The 22,768-nt window shown below is 40.7% G+C and overlaps 1 protein-coding gene across 1 annotated transcript in view; it reads left to right on the top strand.

The window, feature by feature from the left end:
• The first annotated feature begins 1,068 nt into the window (after positions 1-1,068).
• Positions 1,069-22,768, top strand: part of DPP10 (dipeptidyl peptidase like 10) — a 559,151-nt gene continuing 537,451 nt past the window's right edge. The window contains exon 1 of the mRNA XM_083489332.1: positions 1,069-1,326. The gene's annotated coding sequence lies outside the window, so the exon portion shown is untranslated. The remainder of the gene's footprint in view (positions 1,327-22,768) is intronic.

The following is a 22,768-nucleotide window of genomic DNA, read 5'->3' as shown; positions in this document are numbered from 1 at the left end:
TTTTATCCTCACTCCCAGAAAGCATATGTTGAGATGTATCCGGCGTCTAATATCTTATTTCAAGAGTTTTAATGGGAAAGGTAAAAGCAGTTTATTTTAACCCCTTGCACCGATATGTCAATGCAATGGAAAATATTTGTAGCATTAAAATGTAAATTTGCCTGATGGTACTTGTTATGGATTTCCGACTTGTTCAGAAGTAATTATTCTGGAATACCTGCAATGTAATCAATACCTAGTGGTCTGAAAATAGGAGTGATGACAGTGATTTGGTTTTGCTGCATTTGACAGGACTGCAGTCTATTCTCATACCTTTTAAAAAACATCATTTCTGAGATAGCAGTAGTGGTAATAGTCATATGGGCAGAATAACAAGTGGCGGAAGGTTAACGAATCTCTGTGAACCAATAAAGTATTCTGATGAGCTGATAAATCGAATGAGTAACAGAATTCTCTGGAAGCTAGCCCCTAACTTGGAAAATTACTTGTCATGGCAACAGGCAGGTATCACTGCTGAGATTACAACCTTGGAGCAAAGAGATTGATCTAATTTGCACAATGAATGAGTCTTACTTATAGGAAATCTATAGGCAGTTGGCAGTGGTGAATGGTTAAGAAATATAACTAGTTCAGACCTGGCAAATCTTTTTCAATTCTAAATTAAGAAGTAAGGACATTGTTTCCAGAAAATGCAGTGTGTGGCAATGTAAAGGTCAAAATATATTTTGCTTCTCTTTGGGGAGGCTTTTATATAATTACCTGTCCCCTTCATTAAACTGCACGTGAGGCCATTCAAGAGTTATCTGTCCTGATTTTTAGAGAGGACGTGACCTTCCTTATGGTGGAGCAAGGTACCATGGGAAGGAGCACAATTACCTATTCTAGTCAGGTTCAAATGAAGACCATTAAAAGAACGTTTTATTCCTTTTAATTCTTATTTCTGTGAGCATGAAACAGGGCTTAAAGCAAGGAAAGGACCATCTGAAAAACTAGAAAAAATGATTAAATATAGAAATAGATTGTGCTTGTTTGTTTGTTTATGTTTGATATTTTTACTCCACTTTTCAGACTATCATCATCTCGCAAAGCAGATCATGCAAGAAAAGGAAATGAGACAGGCCCTGCCATGAGACTTGATACTGAAAAAAGACACACAAGAAAAGGGAAGATAGCAAGGGGAACACATATTCTGATCAAAGGTCCACAAATTGTTTCTTTACAAAGCTCTTTCCTGACCATTCTCCACCTCTGGCAATCATCCTTTTGTCCATTTGCAAATGTATTCAGAACTTCCAGTGCAGTAAAGGATTGGAACCTTCCTTCCAGGTAAGGCTACCTAATTCAGCTTCTATTGACTTTTTCCATAGTACACCATTTAAGTTGACACGTAGCTTTGCTAATATAAAAACCCCCATCACATTTCTTTCCACTGTTTTCTCTATTATTACACCTAATATATTAAATTATTTTGGAGCTCTTCATAATTCCTTTTGGATTTTGTCACCCTGAACAACTTGGTGTCATCAGCAAACTTGGCTCCCTCACTACTCAGCCTAAATCCTAGCATCATCATTCCTCAGCTTTTGCCATATGCTGAAGACACACCTTTTTATCTTGTCCATTGTCAGCTGAGGTAGTTTGTTTTATGGGGCCCATCTCTTTTATTGAACTTGGACTGTTCTGTTCCATCTGGAATGGTTTTACTTGTTTCATAATTGTAATAGTTTTATCTTGTTTGTTTTTTTTAAAAAAGATTCCATATTATAGTGTTGTAAACCACCCTGGATTGTTGCAGTGAAGGGTGGGTGAGAAATCTTATAAATAAAAATAAATAAGATTAGAATAGCACATTCCAAAGCTGAGGTGCTATAAAGGTTGAGTTTGTCCTGCTGGTGATATTTATATAACATATTTTATTCATACATATACAAACACACATCACAAAGAATTGCAGCTGCAGGACTTTTATTAAACAGCAGCAAAACAGGAGTTAACAGAGATTGATGACCTTTCTGAAAACAAAGCAAACACAAAATGTAATGAATATTCTTTGGAAAATGTTGCAATCTCTCACATGAAGTAGCATGAATTGAGCAGGTCCAGAACTGTTTCCGAATAGAATAATTTACTACAGAAATATGCTAAACAAGATCAGTCCTAAAGTAAGAGATCCATAATTCTGTTTGGGCCTCTTCATTCACTATACAGATAGAAACAAAAAATGTACTATTTATTTAATTAAAGCATTGTCATCCTCCATCTTGTTGAAAAGATGCCCATAATAGTAGGACTGATGGACCTGTCCATTCCATTTGCCCAGTGTTCCTTCCTGCACCTAATATTGGCCAATTCCCTCCCGCTCCTGGGACTGTAGGTTTATATGATATAGTTTACATTGTTCAATAGATCCCCATGTTACCCTCGGGAGAGACTTTTTGGAGGATAGAGGGGCTGCAGGGCAAGATGGGTTGCCCGAGTTGTTTTCCACTTGCATAACCATTGGATACAAGCTAGGTGACTTTCAAGATGGCTGCAGAGAACTTCTAGCAGACTTACCACCTTATGCTGTAATTGTATACTATTTATTGTACATCTGCTGTGGGGAACAATTTTTGGCTCACTGGGCCAGATCTGACCAAGCCTGTGTAGACATCACTGAGACAGACATGAAAATATGCTGGGAATGTGGGCTTGGGAGAGCACATCTTTGTTTGAGACTCTGTCCTGCAATTCCCAAAATCTCCCTGATACAGTGCATATGGAAGGTATTGAGGTGTCACTGCTGGTGAGTGTAAGTTGCCCACAAGTCACTTCCATAAAGCAATGTGCTCAACACACAAGCCTGGCAGACCTTCATCTTGATATTGGTCACTAGCATCACATTTCTCCCATAGCATTTTGGAGAGGCAAGCCATTGCCATAGCTGCCTTGCCAATACGCATGTGAAGCTCAGTGTCGATGGAGAGATTGCTGGTTATTGTGGAGTCCAGGTAGACAGCACCATTTACCACCTCAATGCTGATGCGTGGGGTGCTGGCAACATCCTGACTCAGGATGTTGATCTTCATCAGGATGGTGGTAAGACTGAATTCCCTGCAGGTTTGGGCAAAATGGTTGATGAGTCTTGGAGTGCACTGTCAGGGCAGCATCATTTTCAAACAACATCTCTTGGATAAGAACCCATTGCACTTTGTTCTTGGTGTGGAGATGTGCCAGGTTGATCAGACCCCCGTTTCTCCTTGAATGGAGGTACATACCATCTTTGGTCAAACTGAAACCATAGGAGAGCAACAGAGAGAAGAATATGCTGCAAGAGAGTTGCTGCAAGAATGCAGCCCTGCTTCACACTGCTGTTTATTGGGAAGATGTCCGAGGATGAACCATCGTACTGGATGGTGCCGTGCCTGTTCTCATGAAAAATTTACATATTTGGCTCTTTCAAGACCAGATGTCATTAGGGGTTTTGTGCATCAATCTCCATTCCGCTTTCATTTATGACATTGCTTTTTGTGCTTGTAACATCAACAGAACGGCTTTGTTTTCTGCAGTGTCATTGCATTTCCAAAGGGACAGAACCAATTCTCTGAGGGATTCTTATGTACAAAGAAGACACATACATTCATGAAGTACTGATTTGCAGAGCGGGAGATAGAGAGATGGCATACCATATGCAGCTGTGTCTGAAATGAACATAGCTTTCTTGGCTTGTGATTGATAATGGAGTAACACTGTAATCTAATTGGAGCAGAGAATGACTTTGGTGAAAGAGCACTATTGGTTCTGTAAGATCTAAAACCTGGCAGCTGAAATTGTTGGGGGTGCTATATGTTACTCAGCTGGATTCATTGGAAGAAAGTCGAACAACATCACTACAGAGTTCCTTGAAGTTTTACAAATACCCCCAACAAATACTAGGCTAAAAGATATTCATGAGATACCAAATCAGAAACTTGTCAGTCCATAAGATCTCAACCTAAGAGATTCTCCTGTTGCGCAACCTACCACCTCTCTCTGATGATTAGCTCTGGAAACAGAGATTGCTCCTCACACCTCTGCTCCAGTATGCCTCAAAAGGATGGGTAAATTGAAACTTACTTTCAAGTGAAAGCAAAGGAATTAGATGCAGTAGATATATCAAGCACTCTGCAAGGCAAACTAAAAACTGTATATGTTGTATACTATTCTGAAGAGAGCTGAACACAGAATGATAAAAGGCTCAGGCAAGGGTTGGTAGACAGGCTATTAAAGTTTTGGGATATGTAGCAATGAGGGCTTAAAACAGGGGTGGGGACTCTTTTCCTGCCTGTGGTTCACATTCCCTCCTAGGCAGCCTTCAAAGACTCACATGCAGTTGATGGACAGAGGCAAAAGTGGGTGGAGCAATGAATTCAGTTTTTACCTTTGCACAGTGGGCTACTTTCTACACACACACTCGCAGAAAGTCCTTAATCCTGTTTTTTTTTAAAAAAAGTCTGCATACTTTGTTGGGTGCACACTCAGAATTCCTCCAAAGTATGGCAACTTTAAAAATCAATCAGAGTTTGATCATTGGTGATAAATTTGCCTAACAAACGTCCTGTCCCTTCTGTCTCCCTGTACCTGCAACTATAGGGGATGCAATCAAATTATTTGCAGGTGCCAAAGTATGGCTGAGTTTAGTTTGGTGGGTTACAAATTGTGCAGCCTTCGTTTAAGATAAGGCCAAAAGTATACTGGGTAGCATTTAACTAATGTTTACTCAGTGGAGACCCATTGAAATCAATGGACCTAATGTAATCATGTTCATTAATTTCAGCGAGTTTACTCTGAGTAAAACTTAGTTGAATACCATTCACTCACCTTGTGAAAACTGACAAAATACGTATATATTGTGGCAGATGGAAAGCATTTGATGCCTAAAATTAAAGTTTAATTCTCCCTATTCTGTGAAGAAGAATGAGTATGTTACAGTAGGGTCATGATATAGGAAGTATATATGGGAAAGTGTGCATAACTTTTTCATTCTACGGAAATGTATGTGAAAGTTGTCATAAGGTGGTCCAGTTGTCCAGATGGTACATGATTCCAGAAAGACTACATCAGATAAGCAGAAATTATAAATGCTGGAAATGTGAGCCAAGTCTTGGAAGCGACTTCAATAGCTGGCAGTTGTGCACAAGGCAAAACAGTATTGATTTCCGATTGAGAATATAAGAGAGAAACAAAAGCACCACTAGATTTAGAACATGCTTTATTTTTACTGACAAATATATATACATACAGCAACAAGAATAAATATATAGCCATAAGAACAGGTTAACAAAATTCAAGGCCAACAATAATCAGTAATAGCTCAGCTTAAGAGGTTTAAAAGTAAAAGAAAGAAAGCAGAAATGTAATAGATTTGCACAGAATTGGAGTTTTATTTATTGACTAGTGGAACAAAAGGACACCTTCATCACGTGATCATAGGTACTTACTTGATATATTATGTTTGGTTTTGCTGAGACTATAATATTTAATGTAATAGCACAGCTGTAAAGTATAATGTTTCTTGTATTAATTTCTTCTTGACATTAATACTTAACATAGTATGAAGTTGAGCAATGTGCAATATTTCTCTAAAAAATCAAAATCCTGTATGATTTTTTAAAGTATTAATCTGGGCTGCAAGGAGTGAGCACAGTAGGCTGCAGATAAGGGTAGAAGGGCCTAGAAATTTGGACACCAGTGCCAAAGGGCTGAAGCTTTAACCTCCTGGGCCATCGTCTAAGGTTTCCCCTGGATGTCACCCTAGACAAAGTCCTCCAAAACTCTGGGTACCTGGAGAAGAGATCCTGGGATATGCCTTCCAGGAATGATTGGAGCCACCGAAGTATGGTGCCCTTGCCCTTCATTTCAAGGTGGGTCAGATGGATATGAAAGCTGACATGCTGAAAAAGCCATTGATGGATCCAGAATCAATGGGATCTTACCCTCCTTACCAATATCCCGGTGTACATTGTTCTTCATGATGCCCAAGGCAAACTAAAGGTCAAACCTACACACAGATACCTGGGGATTTGTCCTGTTGAACACAGTAGGGCTTACTTCTGAGTATACATGCACAAGATTGCACTATAATGGAACACACCCAAAACCAAACTTGAAATCTAAATTTAAAAAGATTTAGATTCACAATTTCCTCCAAGCATACCTGGAGCGAGGGTGCCAACAAGTTAGCTTGGCTTTCTGGCTGGTTCTAAACCAAGTTGGTCTTAAAAATGGAAAGCATATATGTATTCTCCCTTTGTCTTCATTTAATGATAGAATAACTTGCCAACTTTCCTAGGAACAGAAGATTTTATCATTTTATTACAAAACCAGTAAAATGTTATAAAAAAGGGAAGGTGTTATCAAAGGCAAACTTTAAACAGTAGATTTTAGTCTTCGGTGCTTCAACAGAAAACATTTGTATGCATGTATGTGTACAATTATTTATATATTGTTTATATTTAGTAAGGTTGAAATAATAACATTAGCAGCTTAATTCCAAAATCTAAGTTTGGGTAACTGTTGCATTTTTAAAATGTAGAGATCAGCCAATGCTTCTTTTCCCTATACTGCTAGAGGGTAACCTGACACCTGCTTAAAACCAGCAGAGACCAATCCAATTAAGTGTGCAATCTGCTCCTCATTCTGTCTTGAGACTACCTCCTCAAGTGATTTTTTTTTATATCCCCCCACTTTTAGCCATACCCTCTTACTCCTAACCCTTAGCAATCAACCTGATTAAGAGGTGTGATGAACATAAAATCTTGCTCTGTATTTTGTGACATTTTGGTTTACCCTAATTAAAGTATTGCCCAAGTGCAAATTGCTCAAGGTGATTTTCTCTGTTGACAATAAACAGTGTCTTTTTTCTTTTAAAAATTATTATTAGAGCAAGATCCCCTTCCACTTAAGGCAGCTTAGGGCATATAAAATCATATTTTCATTAAACTGTAAGAAACAATTGCAAAAAAGGCAGGGTTGGCAGTTTTATCTTAAAGCAGGTTAAACACATGTAAAATAAAATACCACAACTTAAACAGTACTTTTGTTAAAAAATCTTATTGTGCGGCAAGCATGAATCTGAGTTTGTGCTGTCAGCATACATGTCTATTGCGCAACTAATCCATCTTAAAAATTTGTGATGAGTGCACAAATTTTATTATTCTCCTTTTAATGCCCTAGTTCAGCTCATTAATTTTATATCTTTGATGACTGGCTAATGCTTACATTTGTCCTTCTAAATATGTAAATATATGACATTAAGTATGAAAAGTGGTGGGCATTTACATTTAAGGTATGAATAATGGTAGCATGTAATTTCTTTTGATGACCAATGGTTTCTAACAAATAAATTTGACTGACTGACTGGTTGACATAACTGATTAGTCATTTATTAATTGATTCAAAGTCAAGAAAGCAGTCCTAGTGACCTTAGGAAAAAAGTTCTTTCATTTTTGTGTGTGAGTCCTCTACTTGTAATGTAAATATTTATAAGAAGAAGAAGAAGAAGAAGAGTTTGGATTTGATATCCCGCCTTTCACTCCCCTTCAGGAGTCTCAAAGCGGCTAACAATCTCCTTTCCCTTCCTCCCCCACAACAAACACTCTGTGAGGTGAGTGGGGCTGAGAGACTTCACAGAAGTGTGACTGGCCCAAGGTCACCCAGCAGCTGCATGTGGAGGAGCGGAGACGCGAACCCGGTTACCCAGATTACGTGACTACCGCTCTTAACCACTACACCACACTGGCTCTTAGGTATCCCTAAGAGGTTGGCTAGGTTGAGAGATGGTGACTGGTCTCAACTTAGTGACCTGACTGTATATTCATACTCTGATATCCCAGGTCCTACTCCAGCACTCTGACCACTGCACCACACAACCTCTCCTGCGTGCTTGTTCTTCCAGTTAAAGGCTCATTTTGTCCTTTGATATGTCACCATTCTCAGTCATTCAAAATGAGCCTGAATTGATTCAGCATGTGAAATGTGAGGCTATGTATGATGTGTGGTGCCTTAATTTTAATGCATATGCACTGGGCTCATGGTGGTTAAGTATAGTATCCTGAGAGCAAGAAGAAGTGTTTGTGTTTTAAAGCATGACATTCAATGGTGTTTATCCATCAGTGAAATAGACATAGTTGATGGAACAGGTTACCCCTTTTTCCTGCAGCCTCTGTGCACCTTCCAAACCTGCTCCAAAATTGGGGTGGGGGGAGGGCAGCACAGTAGGCTGTAGATTTCATGTGGCTGAAACCATAAGCATGGCAACTCCAGTGCCCAACTGAGCATATTGACAATTTTTAAAGCCTAAAGCCCCTCTAAAAGTCAAAATAGGAGGAACATTAGGAGAGTGCTTTACTAGGGGATAAATCACAGGAATGAATGATTTTCTTCTCTCTTGCTAAAATGTAAGAAATTAATCTGGGAAAGCTGAATTGGGAAAAGGTTCTGGGAGCTCTTTCAGCTGCATCAAAGGAAAGTAGTATCTTGCTATGACAGGAGGGGATGATTTCCCTTTTTTTAAAAAAAATAATAGCGGTGGGGAATGCTTACTTTTTGAACATGCCAAGTAAGCATTAATTGGTCTGTGAATAATCGGCTTTTTAAGGGGTAGGCTCCTCAGCACATCGTGGGTCATTCAAGCGTGCAAAAGATGTGAGGCAGTTTAATATTATTAATTGCTAGCTAGCTGATTAGATTTACACAGAATTGTCAGTCCTTACAGGCCCAAATAATCATTCCTCGCAAAATAAAATTTACAATGCCATTAAATTTATCCCTAGCAGGTTTTCCAAAGTGAAATCTCCCAACAGCAATAAACTTTTATTGCATGTTTAATTTATTTCTCCCTGAAGTCAGGAAATGTCTCAAAGACGTATGTTGGTGCTCATTGGTATTATTCCTTAAATATACATAAACATATTTAATCTATTTCTTTCATTTTGCTGCATCTCTTGAGATTAAGGCAGCTTCCAGATGTTGCTCCTAGGAGTGATGTAAGTGGGGAAATTGCTCTGGTATTAAAAAATGCCTAATGATCTGCTTCTTCTTGAAGAACTTTGGAGCTACCTTGGCTGCTTGTATGTGATGATATTTCCTTTTACTCCAACCTCTTTGTGTGAATGTGTAATTGCAAACTGTGATGAGAGTGCTCATCATGTAAAAATTGCAGACTGGGAGTGCCTCTAAATTTCTTATTAATAGAGGGAGATATCAAATATTGGTCATACTCAGAACATGCCCATTTAAATCAATAGGTTTTAAGTTGCTTAAGTCCATTAAATTCAGTGGGTCTACTCTGAGTATGTCTTATCATCCATAGTAAGTGTTGGACTCTACTTGGGTTTTAAATTATTATTATTATTATTATTATTATTATTATTATTATTATTATTAGAATTTATATACAGCCCTATACCTGGAGGTCTTAGGGCAGTTCACAGAATAAAATTGTGCCACCCAAGTTAGCAAGAGCTAGAATGCAGAACAAATATTGCTGATCTGAATTCTCATCCAGCTACAGTGATATACACCATGCTTTAAAAAAATGTCCTGCATGTTTACTCAAGACCAAGAAGTCTTTGTTTTTGGCAAATTTGTATCAACAACAATTAAGAATTCTTGCAGAATCTGATTTCTCACAATGTTTTTACTGCTCTGCTACAAATTGCCTCCTGTAATTTCACCAAATTCCATAATATTAGGTGCAGCATAGAGCAAAATAAGCATTCGTGTGATAAATACATTCATGAGATTGCACCTGAGAGTAGAACTGCATGCACAAATACATCTGGTGCTTTAAATTTAAGTGAACAGTGAAACTTTGTTTCCTGCTTGGCAGGGGGTTGGACTCGATGGCCCTTGTGGTCTCTTCCAACTCTATGATTCTATGATTCTATGATTCTGTGAACTTGTATGTCCGTGAGTTCTAGTGTTGTGAGAGATGGAGAAAAGCAATGAAGCTGAATTTTGAAAGATTCAGGACAGAGACAATAAAGCATTTCTTAATGCAGCACATACGGTAGTTAAACTATGGAACTCAGTCCCACAGGAGGCAGTGATGGCCACCAACTTGGGTGGCTTTAAAAGAGGAGTAGACAGATTCATGGAGAAGGCTGCTGATGGCTGTGCTCTGCCTCCACAGCTGGAGGCAGTCATGCTGTTGAAAACCACAGAGGAGAAAGTGTTGTGATCGGATCCTGCTTGTGAGTTTCCCCACAGGCTTCTCATTGGACTAGATGGGACACGGGCCTGATCCAGCAGGAGTTTTCCTATGTTCATCTCACTTAGCTGCCTTATACTGAGTCAAACCATTGGTCCATTCTAGCTCACTATAGCCTCACTGACTGGCATTGTCTCTTCAGGGTTTCGGCAAGGACTTTCCTAGTCCTACTTGAAGATGCTGGGGATTGAACCTGGGACCTTCTGCATGCAAGGCAGATGTTCTGCCACTGAGCCACTTGAACTTAAATGCATGTCTCTTGTCTTGCTTATATTAAATTGCATATCTCCTTGTTGGGCAGAGGGCTAGAATTGCAGAGCTGGAGGGGACCCCTGGGGTCATCTGATCCACTAGTAATTTTATGCCCACATCATTCTGCTTGCGATCCTGTAAATGTCTCAAGATTAGTGCAGGCTAGATAATAATAAGCTAGATATCTACCAAGATGTGATTTGGGAGGCATTCCCACTTCGCCATGAAGAGTGTCATCTTTTAAAATGGACTCTTATTACTAATCTAATCGCTAAACTGAATGCTAAATTGAAACATAAAAATCAGCGGAGGTTCCCCCCCCCCCTTTGAGTGAGGGAATTAATTAGAAAATTATCAGTCAGAATGAACTGAAGTACAAATTGCTGAATTATGTTTGTTATCTCAGTCTTAAGAGTGTTTTAACAGAAAAGATAAAATTAAATGAAGGCAGCAACCCAGTGAAAATCATGTTAGGAAAAGGACGCATGCTAATAGATTTCTTTATACCACAACACAGCTTTTAAAGAACTATTGAAGAAGGCAGAATTATCATCTGAGTAAAGAGCAGCTTTGAAGAGATGCTATCTATGTGGGCTTGCCAACAGACCAGAAAACAAAACCCTGGATTGGTCCAATGTCTTGTTTGGTTTGGTGGGCACATGCCAGAAAAGTGAGAAGGTTGGTCTTGCATCTCACGGCTTTACAACTAGTGTTCCCCCCCTTGTGGTATGCACTGGTATGCAGAACCAATAACTCCCCTCCCCCCAAGACACTCAGCCTCATGGGGAGCCATGGCATGAACAGAGCCCTGCTTGGGCCCAACCACTGCTGCTGCCTCCCAGGGCTGGTGGAATGTATGAGTGCCACTCCCTGAGGAGTGCAAGAGTGGGCAGCACAGCATCTGATGTGCTTCCCCTATCAGGCTCTGCTTCCTGCTGCTGGCCGTGTGCACCCTGGTTGCCTCGCTGGTGCTGCTCATGATAGAGTACCGGCACCTTTTTTCTAGGAAAAGACCACCACCGTTTACAGCTATGGGCAGCTTTCATGCTGGGAGTTGATTACAAACTTGGGGTTGGGGGGGAGTGGTAGACCAGATCCAGCACAGATTCAATTCCTGGAATAGCCATGCTAGCTTCCTGGTGAGGTAATGGCCCTCTGAGTAGGAGCCAGTAAGGTAACAAAGGAAGTGGCTCTGTGCAGGGTGACAAATGGGTGGGTCACCCTTCCTCAACTCGCTGGTTGTTAGAAAGACAAAGGCTAGAGAGTTTGGGTTACGTGAGCTCGAAGGTAGAAGCAAGGCTGCAGGCTGGGCAGCTGATAGACAAAGCTATATACCTGATTTCTGAGGGATTCCAAGGCCATGGCTGTTGGGGAAGCAAGACCCTCTCGCAATGCCAGGGACTTGGAGCCATGATCTAGGAACCTCAGGAGCTTCGTTAGGCTTGAAATTAGCCTAGTGAACAACCATTGGATTGCAGCATCCCACCTCAGATATGGAAAGGAGAAGAGTGCAGCACTGACCTGTAACTGGCAGGCATTGTGAGTTTCTTGTGGCTGGACTCCCTGATAGTATTAGTATCCATCTCAATAAAGCAGATCCTCCTAGCAGTAAGCTGCTTTTCAGAGCCTGGGCCAACAACGGATCTCAGGGATGTTAGGCTTGAATTCATGTGTGGTTAATCCTGGGTGTAACCAGTAAAAGGACAATGATGGACTAGAGGGACCAGTGGTATAAAGCAGCTTCCCTTAGCCTAGTGTTCTGGATCATTTAATGGTAAAAAAACACACTAAACTATGTTCCCTAGGTTGCTGACTTGCAGAAGAACAAACAAGACATAGAGCCATAAGCATGATGCTATAATGCAAGCTTGACTGGTGTGTGTGTGTGTGTGTGTGTGTGTGTGTGTATTTGCCCCATAGTTTTTTGAGGAAGAGGGGGAAGGTTGTTACTGTTATTGTTGAAGAGAAGGCACATGGCACAGCATTAAAGAGTTATGTATATTCTGAGCCATTGAACCATTCTTATGTGCCAGAACTCTCAGACAGTTGTACATCCTGAAAATTCCAGGTTACAGGAAGGAGTTGATGATTTTATAACAAATCACATCCACCATGAGTGTGGTGTGTATGGAGAGACAAGTGTTTGCTGAAGGTAATACGTTATAAGCCTCTTTTAATCAAACTGTGTTTCTACCAAAGGCACAGGTAATCTGACAAGCATATTATCTTTGCTGGCAGAAGCAGCAACATAGAAAACAGCTCTCATCAACTGAGAGCAAGGAGAGAAATGAGCAGGAAGCAGAATAAATCTTCCATATCTCTTAATATAAGATTCATTTTTTTATTTTTTATTTTACTTTAGTTTGCAGTTGGAGCTATTTAGTACCTTGGAATTTCCTTGTCCTATTTGTCAGAGTTGAAGTATGAATGGCCCTGAACTTTTTTCTCCAGATTTGAACAACCGTTTGTGAGATAGAAAGCAGTTGGCAGCTAAGTGGCAATTCCGTCTTTATTGAGTGGCTTGGCTCATAACTGGCTATTCCTTATTGAATTTCCTGTTAACAAACACAACATGAAAGCACAGCCTCTGAGAGTGTAGATGTAAACTCATTCTCCTATAAAGCTGAGAGGACAATTTACAGCATGCAAAAATAATTTCTGGCATTTAAAAATTTTTGTATTCTTTATGCCTATTTTTGGCACAAGGGGGAGGTCAAAAGGAATTATCTAATGATTGTAGAAGTAGAAAAGAAATCACAAGTTATTGTCCCCACTCATTTTATAGAATTCCTCTAGATTACTTGTTTATTCAGCATTTATCCTTATTTGCTTACAGAAATCTTACAGGCTGCTTAGATTGTGTTCATTTTTTTATTGAGCACATTCAGCTAAGTTCTACTTAGAGTTGACCCATTGAAATTAAGGGATCTTAGTCATGTCCACTGACTTCAGTGGCTCTGCTCTGAGTAGAATTAGCATTGAAAAATTGTTCAGTGCACTTCCTTGTCATTTTCCTAAATGAAAAAATATCTGGTTTTGTATGGGTGGGTGTGGATTTGTGCAGTAGGGCAAGAAGGCACTTTTTGTTGTTTTTGTTGTTTAGTCATTTAGTCGTGTCCAACTCTTTGTGACCCCATGGACCAGAGCACGCCAGGCACATCTGTCTTCCACTGCCTCCCGCAGTTTGGTCAAACTCATGCTGGTAGCTTCGAGAACACTATCCAACCATCTCGTCCTCTGTTGTCCCCTTCTCCTTGTGCCCTCCATCTTTCCCAACATCAGGGTCTTTCCCAGAGAGTCTTCTCTTCTCATGAGGTGGCCAAAGTATTGGAAGAAGGCACTTTAATACACTCTAATTGCAAATGCATTATCACATTTAGGGACTGCCTCTTTAATGTCCTGGTAAATATGGGAAAGAGCAATGATGGAATTATACACCAATTCTTCTTCATAGTCTCCATGCAGTCCTGCATATGGGTTTTGTGCCTGGGCAAAGCAACATTTAGCTCTAGAGCTAAACCACTTGGGCATGGACAGTACTTTCCCATTTAGCTTCTGACTGCAGCTGCAGTATGGCATGGAGCAATGACAGTGTCCCACACTTCTCCTAGGCTTCTCACTTTAGGCAGCTGAAAAGTAGGCAAGAATCTTGTGCATAGGAACATGAATAGGAAGCTGTTTTATATGGAATAAGACTGCTGGTCCATTTCATTCAGTATTGTCTACACTGATTTGCAGTGGCTCTCCAGGGTTTCAGGCAGGGAGGCATTTTCAGCCCTACTTGAAGATGCCAGCCATTGAACCTGGGACCTTCTGCATACAAATCAGATGCTTTGCAACTAAGCTACATATTTCTATTAATTTTCTTTTTATTTAAGAAACATACAATAAAAGCTTTAGTCTGTTTGTAGTGATCATCTTCCTTAAAATACACAATTTACCCCTTTAAGCATCCTTTCAGACAACCATAATATCTAAGGGGGGGGGGATTTTGCCACAACATCATTTAGACATGAAAGATCCATGCTGAACAAGGAGAATCTTGTGTGGGCAGAACTGCATTGGTAAGGTTTCATGGAGTGCAGAGCATAACCATTTTGAGGGAGAAAAGCATCAACTGCTAGTGAAAAACGGACTTTTAAAAACAACAAAAATAAAGATGCCATTCATCAAATGGAAACGGTCATGCCATAAATTAAAAAGTATTTTTAAAAAGTTAGCTTTCTTTAAAATAAATAAATCAGTGCTCTAGATGGGATAGTGTATCACTGGCTAGAGCCCTGGTAAAATAGCATCAACCCTTGAGACTCAACATTTTTTCTTTGGACATCTGCCTAATAAAATCATTGCCTTGTGCTGAGTTATCTAGTGTCTTCCCTCCTCACTGGCACTTCCATCTGTGATCCACAGGACACCCCCCCCCATTTGTGCATGTCTTATTATTATTATTTGTTTATTATGTTTTCAAGACTTCTTCCTCGCAGTGATCATTAAATTGCTCTTTAAACTTCCTTGGATTGCCAAATAAGTGTAGCAATTCGATGCTTGAGCCATTTCAAGAGGAAAATTAGGGGCTAATTGGCATGCATGAACTGACACAATTTTTTCTTTTAAATAACTCTCATGCTAAATTATATATATATTCAGTTAGGGCAGATGGACACGAAGTTCCTTGAGCCTGGCTTTTAAGCTTATGTTTAATTCCTTGTTTAGATAATGCTCAAGCATTTCAGTACTGAGGACAGTCCTACAAATGTGGTTCTTGTCTTTATGTTGGCATTCTATCTTCTACTCACTAGTCTTATGCTAGGGCCAACTGGTCTTGGCTCTGACTTCAACAGCTTAACCTACTTGTTCACCCTATTCCAATGGCTCTTGGGACACATTACCTGCTATGACCTTGGCTAGCTATACACAGTCTTGGCTCTGACTGATTCTGATGCAACAAGTTGCCACTTCCACACATATCCTAGATAAGCAGTTTCATCACTGTTTCCTCTTTGATAGCCCAGTTCCCCTTGAGTATCTGAAAGTGTTCATAAGATAGCTATCACAGAGAGACATATGGGACAATGTGGAATCTTACCCATGCTTGGGAGTGAAAATGTGCTTTCTGCCCAGCCAGCTAGGACATCTGCCCTTCATTGCAACACACTGGGTGTATTGTACTTATTTGTATGCTGCCTTTCCACAGTGAACTATGCTCACGGTGGTTCACAACACCAGAAAGTTTGTATGCTTCACTAACAGTTACAAATTGAAATAATCATAAAAATAGGCACGCGCGCGCACACACACACGTATGTAATATTCTTAAATGCAGAATCCAAAATACACAGCCCTAGCTTTCACCCTTCATATTCCACCCTATGTGTGTCTGATTTTATGCATATACACCTTATTAAAAAATATGTTCAAAGTGTAGATAGATGGCCAGTTGTACTGGAGATGAGGCAGGCTTGCTTGGAAAGAGAGGAAACATGCTTTTGCTCTACATCTAGGACAGAATTGTGCATGTGGGCAAGAGTTTAGCCAATCTATTTTACAGAGGCTTCGGAATCATACTGCTAACAGATTAACTTGTGTGCAAGTGCCTGAGTATTTAAAAGCAAATTGCAGTTCTTAATCATTTGGAGCTTACAGTAATGCAATGAAGCTTCTTTATTTCTGTGGTAAGATTTAGTGCTCCTTGGGTCTCTATAATTTCCAGACTACCTTGAGATTTTGCAGTTCTGGATAGTCTGGTGCATCAAACATAGTATAATTTTCACAGTCTGGTTTATAAGACATCAGTGGAATAAATCACAAGTGCTGGATGCAGAGATGTCTGGCTGAAATGGAACAAAAAGTCAGAAGACACATCAAGACAGTGTGCAAACTGTGGGGGATGTAATGAGAATCACTCTCCTAGATAGACATTCAAATGAATTTGACCTTGCACTTCAGACTTGTTTGGAGTAATCCAGAGTGGCAATGGGGTCATAGCTGTGTGGATGCACTAGCAGAAATGCAGTTGAACTACTTCTAGTTGCCCTGCCCCATCCAGGCAGGCCCATGCACAGGGTGGAGCAGCCAGGTAAACTTGCCCTGGGTCTTGGAGGGAAAAGCTGGACGGGGAGCCCTGCCAGGGGCTGGCTGCATTTTTGTTTGAATTTATAACTTTATTCTAACAGGACTCCTGCCCTGGACCTCATGCAAGCTCTGCACAAGCCTGCACCCAGGTAAGCTGCAGAGATGCTGGGGTCTGTAGCTCTCTCCCACCACACTACCTGCCTCCGCAAGTAAGCATGAATGCACTTTCCAAATGCCATGAGAAGTAAAGATGGGCAGTGTTAGAGACTGGACCACCCCCTCTTGAGATAGCTATGTGTTTCATTTCATTCAAAATGTGGTAAGCCAGTTCTGCTTTAGGTGAATGCAGTCAAAGGCCTGCCCTGACAGCTGGACTGTTGTGAGGTATGTGCTGGTGTGCTAAACTATGCTCCTGCGGTCCAGCCTGATTTTCCAACCATTGCTAATTCTCATCATTAACTCCCACCCCCCAGGACTTGCCAGCTCTGCTTCCCTCCAACTTCCTATTGTATTGTTGTCTTGCTGTTATACTACATTTGTTAAGGAAGCCCACCATTTTTCTCAGCACTGCTGCCCATCTGCTGAATGAATGGGCACAAGCTTCTCCGGTTTGTCAGGACAAAGTGAAGGATGCCTCATAACTGTGTCATCTCTCCTGAGGTAGTGGAGTGGTTATAAATGAGCTAGCCAGTAAAAGGAGAGTCAACCCCATTTACACTTGTTCCCTACCTCATTAGGTGCTACTTTGAGAGCTTGTTTTTGTAACAATAGCTGTCAGGCAACAACAGGATGACTTTGGTTTAAATGTCTGTGTGAAGAACTTACGGGTGGGGGGGAAGTTGTGTTGAGAAGCTGCTCTTGATGTATTGAGACTGCTGAAAAGTTGTGAGGTGAGAAGTACATGAGGATGGCAAATGTGTGGTGTCAAAATTATTGATTAACTATGTGGGGTGTGTATGAATCTCTATCTCTCTCATGCTCTCAGACACGTATGAATGGTAATCCTTGTGCTAGACCACATAAGGTGAATTACAACTAGGGAATAAGTCACACCTTAGAAGTGGAAGGTATTTAATGAAGTAACTTGTTACATTTATTTATTTTTTCACACCATCCCTATAACACTGTGTTGTTCCTAATGGTCTCAAGGCACTTTAGCTTGGTCAGCCAAGAGTTAAGGGAATTTGCTAAATCCACAGCAGCAACAAAGAAAAGTGTAGAAAAATTATTAGTGGCTATTATGGGATATAATATAGGGTACCTAGCAAAATGCAGCCTGATTTAATTGACAAAAAGTGTCAGTGAATAAAGAATGCAGATCAATAATTAATTTTACCTTCATTTTAATATTTTAGCCCTAGACAGATTTAGTGCAGGCTGAATGTAGTAAAAGCCTGATTTAAATTCTCTTTCTTTGAAGTGTTATGATGGGACTGTAAGAGATGCTTCTCTCCCTCTCCATATCTCCAAATTCCAATCCATATAAAAACCTCAGAAAACAGTCCATCTGGAAAGAGGCAGATATAGCCCTGAACACAGACATTTAGTTCTGCATCTGTCATTGCTGGATGTCTAAATAAAATGGGGAAGCTGCATATAGCTGAACAACCTTGTCAAAAATTAACATGGGGACATGAGCAGATTTTAGATGACTTTTAAATAAGAAGGTGATGTGTGACGGACCTTTTGGCTGCTAAATACAGAACTAGACACCAGGCAGCTTAAACAGAAGGAAATAACTGATGCAGGAGGACAGAATAATGTTTGGTGGTCATTATAACAGGTTCTGAAGCAATCTATTATGTCAGATTTGTGACCTGTATTGGCCAGGCTACCATCTGAGATGATGAGAGTGTTAAGTCTTTGGGGGGCATCTTCAGCCTTGGGGGAGGGCATCAACCTTCTTTAGGCCCAGGGACACACTTAGATTTTTGAGTAACCATCAGCCTCTCTGTTCACTTTTCCCCTTCCTCCCCTGGATCAAGCCCTTTCTTCTCTTCACTTTTCCAAGGAATCTGGGTAGAAGTCAGATTCAGCAGAACAAACCTGTGCCTTGGAAAACACAGAGGTGAAAAAAGGTGGAAATGAGCACCATTCTTACAACTTCCTCTTCTAGCTCTACGTTTTCCCCAGTGAGAATAGGGTAACCACCCTCACCATCTCATGACAAAGGGGACAGTGAGTGGGAGGGCTCAGAGTCTTTCTGGGTGTCAGGGAAAGACACTGAGGGTGACATTGCACTCACAGCCACCATGTTAGTGACACCTGCCTTGGGATAGATGTTTTGATGTTATCCGTGGCAACAGAAGAACCCCATCACTCCTCCTTCCTCAGTGTGCACCTCTAAAGGGAAACCCATGCAACTCTTATGTGATGCATGTGGAAGCTCAGCAAACTTTCACTTTGCATGTTACGCATAAAGTGTGAAAAGTTGACATGGAAGGGATCTCTTGCTATTGTGTGTAACATCTGAAACTGGATTTCAAAACTGTGGACCCTTTGCCTAGAGATAAGAGTGAGCATCTGCACAAACAGCAGACCTGCACCACCAAGCCAACCATAGCATACCAGCCACATATATGGTATGGAGCCAACACTGCCTCCCCCTGGGTTTGCAGGGCAAACAAACAAAAATAATTATAAAGCCTGTAATCTCTATGCATAGTTACCTGGAAGTAAGTGCCATTGAACAGTGAAAAATACTTCTAAGTAAACATGCTGGGAATGCACTGCAATCCATAGATGGACCACATGTTGCATTTTGTAGGCCATATGTTGTACAGGCATCATCAAAGCAACACTATGCTGACACTAGAAAGCATCTAGAAATGGTGTACAAAACACTCAGGAGTTGTTTTGTCCCTGCACTCTCCTGTTGGACTGATCAGTTCAGCAGAGAACATTGATCAACTGTACTACAGAACGCCAAATTACAGGGTGGGAAATTCAGCTTGCAAAATTTATGTCTTCCTGGACTAGTTTCCCCACCCTGCTCTTTAACGGATATGATGTGATATATATTGTGCCTTACACCTCAGGTTTTGCCTTCTGTTGCATTCTGCAATATTCATCCCAAAGATACTCAGAATGCCATTAAAGATATGCAAGAATCCCAGTAGGGAGTTGAGCTAAAAGTGCCCTGGCTGTAATTGCAGATTGGAAATATTCTCAAGCCTGCTTTGCATAATAGTTCAAACCATCTCTGGGCCTTTGAGTTTTGATGCAAACAGAGCATTAGTTTACACCAAGGCAGAGGCTCATGCTGCAAAAGAGCCTGACAGGTACATTTGGGCTAGGTTATAATGACTGCACAGAATTGAATTTTAGTGCTTGCATTGTGCTTATGTATATGAGCATGATGATTTAGAGCACCAACATCCTGTATTTGTCTTATTATGAGTGTGAATATGAGCTTTGGCTTTTTATGCAGATGAAAAATAATCACCTGTCTTGTACACCTTGAATAAATCATCCAACCAGAACTGCTATTGATGTTACATTGTCTTGCGGTTGTTTTGAATGTCAAAGTGAAGTTAGTATGAAAACAATTTTTATTCCACCCATTACCATTTACCTTAATTCCTTATAGTAAAAATATTCTCTTCAAGCTCCCTGCTCCCCAATGTCACTTGTGGATTTGTCAACTTACAGCCATCGCTTTACTTCCTGTTACAGTGGTACCTCTGGTTACAAACGCTTTGGGTTACAAATGCTTCAGGTTACAGACTCTGCTAACCCAGAAGTAGTACCTTGGGTTAAGAACTTTACTTCAGGATGAGAACAGAAATCGCGCCGTGGCGGCAGCGGGAGGCTCCATTAGCTAAAGTAGTACCTCAAGTTAAGAACAGTTTCAGGTTAAGAACAGACCTCCAGAACGAATTAAGTTCTTAACCAGAGGTACCACTGTATATGCAATAGAAATAGATATGTGAATTTTTGCCATTTTTCATTTCCTTTTTAGTTATTGTGTGGTCATTGTTGGTGGCCTAAATACTCACATGTGATGAGGAAAATCTACTTGCTGAGCAGCTTTCAAAGGTTAAAACTCATGTCCAGAGTCATTGCCATGCAGAATAATTTTCTGACAGGACCCTCATGTGAAAACTATTCCTGAAAATCATGGTCAAGACAGTACAACAGATATAATATGTGCTGGATCCAGACTTCATTCTGCTTCTCCCCCTCTTCAGATCCCCTTGTAACCTCTTTCTAGGGATGAAATAATTTGTCAATTTCAGTCTCATTTTTCTAAACTTAAATTCAGTTCTCCACATTTCACCAGTAATTTGTGATTTTTTTTTAAAGAAAAAATACTCACGAAAATTCTGCAGCATTTTAGTGTGAATTTCTCCTGCTAAACACATTTACGCATACAGCTTTGACTAATGTATAATTATTTGCAAGCAATTCCTCATAATATAATGCATTTCTGTATGCTATCTTCACTAACATATTGATATGCAGTTTCTCCAACACAGTGGTACCTCTGGATATGCACCCCCCCGGTTGCGTATCCTTCAGGATGTGAACGCGGCAAACCCAGAAGTATTTTTCTGGGTTTCGCTGTGTATGCATGCACAGAATCGGTCCCTCCGGTTGTGCAAACCTCGGGATCTGACTGGAGCCCCGGAATGGATCCCGTCCACAACCGGAGGTACCACTGTATATGCATTTTTGTATATATTCTTCCTTTGGAGAACTGCATTGTAAAATTCAGCCATGTGGGAATTTTGAACAATGTGCTAATATGGCTTTAACTGTGAACTGAATTGAATTTCTTCTCAGTCCCTACCTCTCACACAGTGTCCTGGATGAATGGAGGACCCTTCATGTTCCCAGTATGGGATGTGGAGGTGTCAGCTGCAGAGGGAGGGAGAACTCAGCACGAGTTGCTCCTTCCTACTAGTGGGATTTTGCCACTGGATCAAAAGACTCCTGTGGACAGAGGAAGCCTTGAATCTGATCTAGTATCTGTTGTAGTTAATAGAAAATGTGCATAAAAGACCATGTCGTGTGCACAAATGTACAGCATAAGCAGGGAAGTATGGTTTTACATAAATATTCCTAGCTTTCAAACAGTATTGGGGACTTTGCGTGCATGTTCATTCATTTTGGTTGCATATGCACACCCTGCAGTTAATATGGGAAATGCTCACAACCATGCAGGCATGTGGCTGCCTGTATCATTTTTAAGAGTTACCACCAGTGTAGGTTGCTAATGTCAGCAGCGGGAACTCCTAGCCAATCAACAGACAGCCTGCATGTTGTGAGCATTTTACACATTCATGCTACTAATGTCACACTGGGGACTCATAGTGAGTCAGCAGCTGCACACTCAAATGATGCCAACTCTGGTGATCCTCTGTGTTGGCATATAATCTCAACTAATAAAGTACTGGGGGTCCTCTCCTCTTCAGTCTCCATTCAGCAATGGTGGCCTCTTCCTAGCCCCTTCTTATCCATCACACCACCTTCCAGGCCATCACTGCATTTTAATTCTTTGCATTATTTGGATTACCAGCCCATAACAAGACGTTCAGTATTGATCAATGATCAGCCATTGCAGTTTAATTTGTCTAATGGTCAGCAAGAGCCATCTTGGTATATTGCCGGCTGAATTTGATTATATTTCAGACAGTATTAAATGAAACTCCTTTTGATCAATAAAGCAGGTGAAGAGCTTCAAGTTAGTCAAGCTTTGATTATATAGGCATGTACCACATATCTTACTGGAAGCTTATTTTACTAGGGTCTGGAAGTCTAGGTCAGTCCAGTCAATGCTAAAGATAAGTTGCTATGCAAGGAAACTCTAGCTTGGGAGCTACGGTGAAACTGCCTTAAAAGAGTGCAGATTGAATGTAAACATTTCTTAAAAACACTGTTGAAAGTACCTTCTTGGTTTAGATTTTCAGGCTTGTTGGGTTGCACCTCTAGTCCATATTTGATCACAAAGCAGGTAAGATGGCTCTGCATTAATCATGTGAAGCCACAGCACACGCCAGAATTTCTTGCCTCTCATTGGCCTTGCCTATCATCCCTCAGGACCAAGGATGGGGAACATGTGGCCTTCCATATGTTGGGCAACAAAGCTCCCCTCATCAATGACCATCAGCAATGCTGGCTGGGACTGATGTGAGCTGAAGCCCCCAAACATCTGGAGGGCTGCAGATTCCCGCACTCCTGCTATGACACTTAAGGGAATTTCCTTCCTGG

Source organism: Podarcis liolepis (assembly GCF_965112155.1).
Source record: "Podarcis liolepis genome assembly, chromosome: 1".
NCBI classification, from domain to species: domain Eukaryota; kingdom Metazoa; phylum Chordata; class Lepidosauria; order Squamata; family Lacertidae; genus Podarcis; species Podarcis liolepis.
This window is presented reverse-complemented; position numbering and strand designations above follow the sequence as displayed.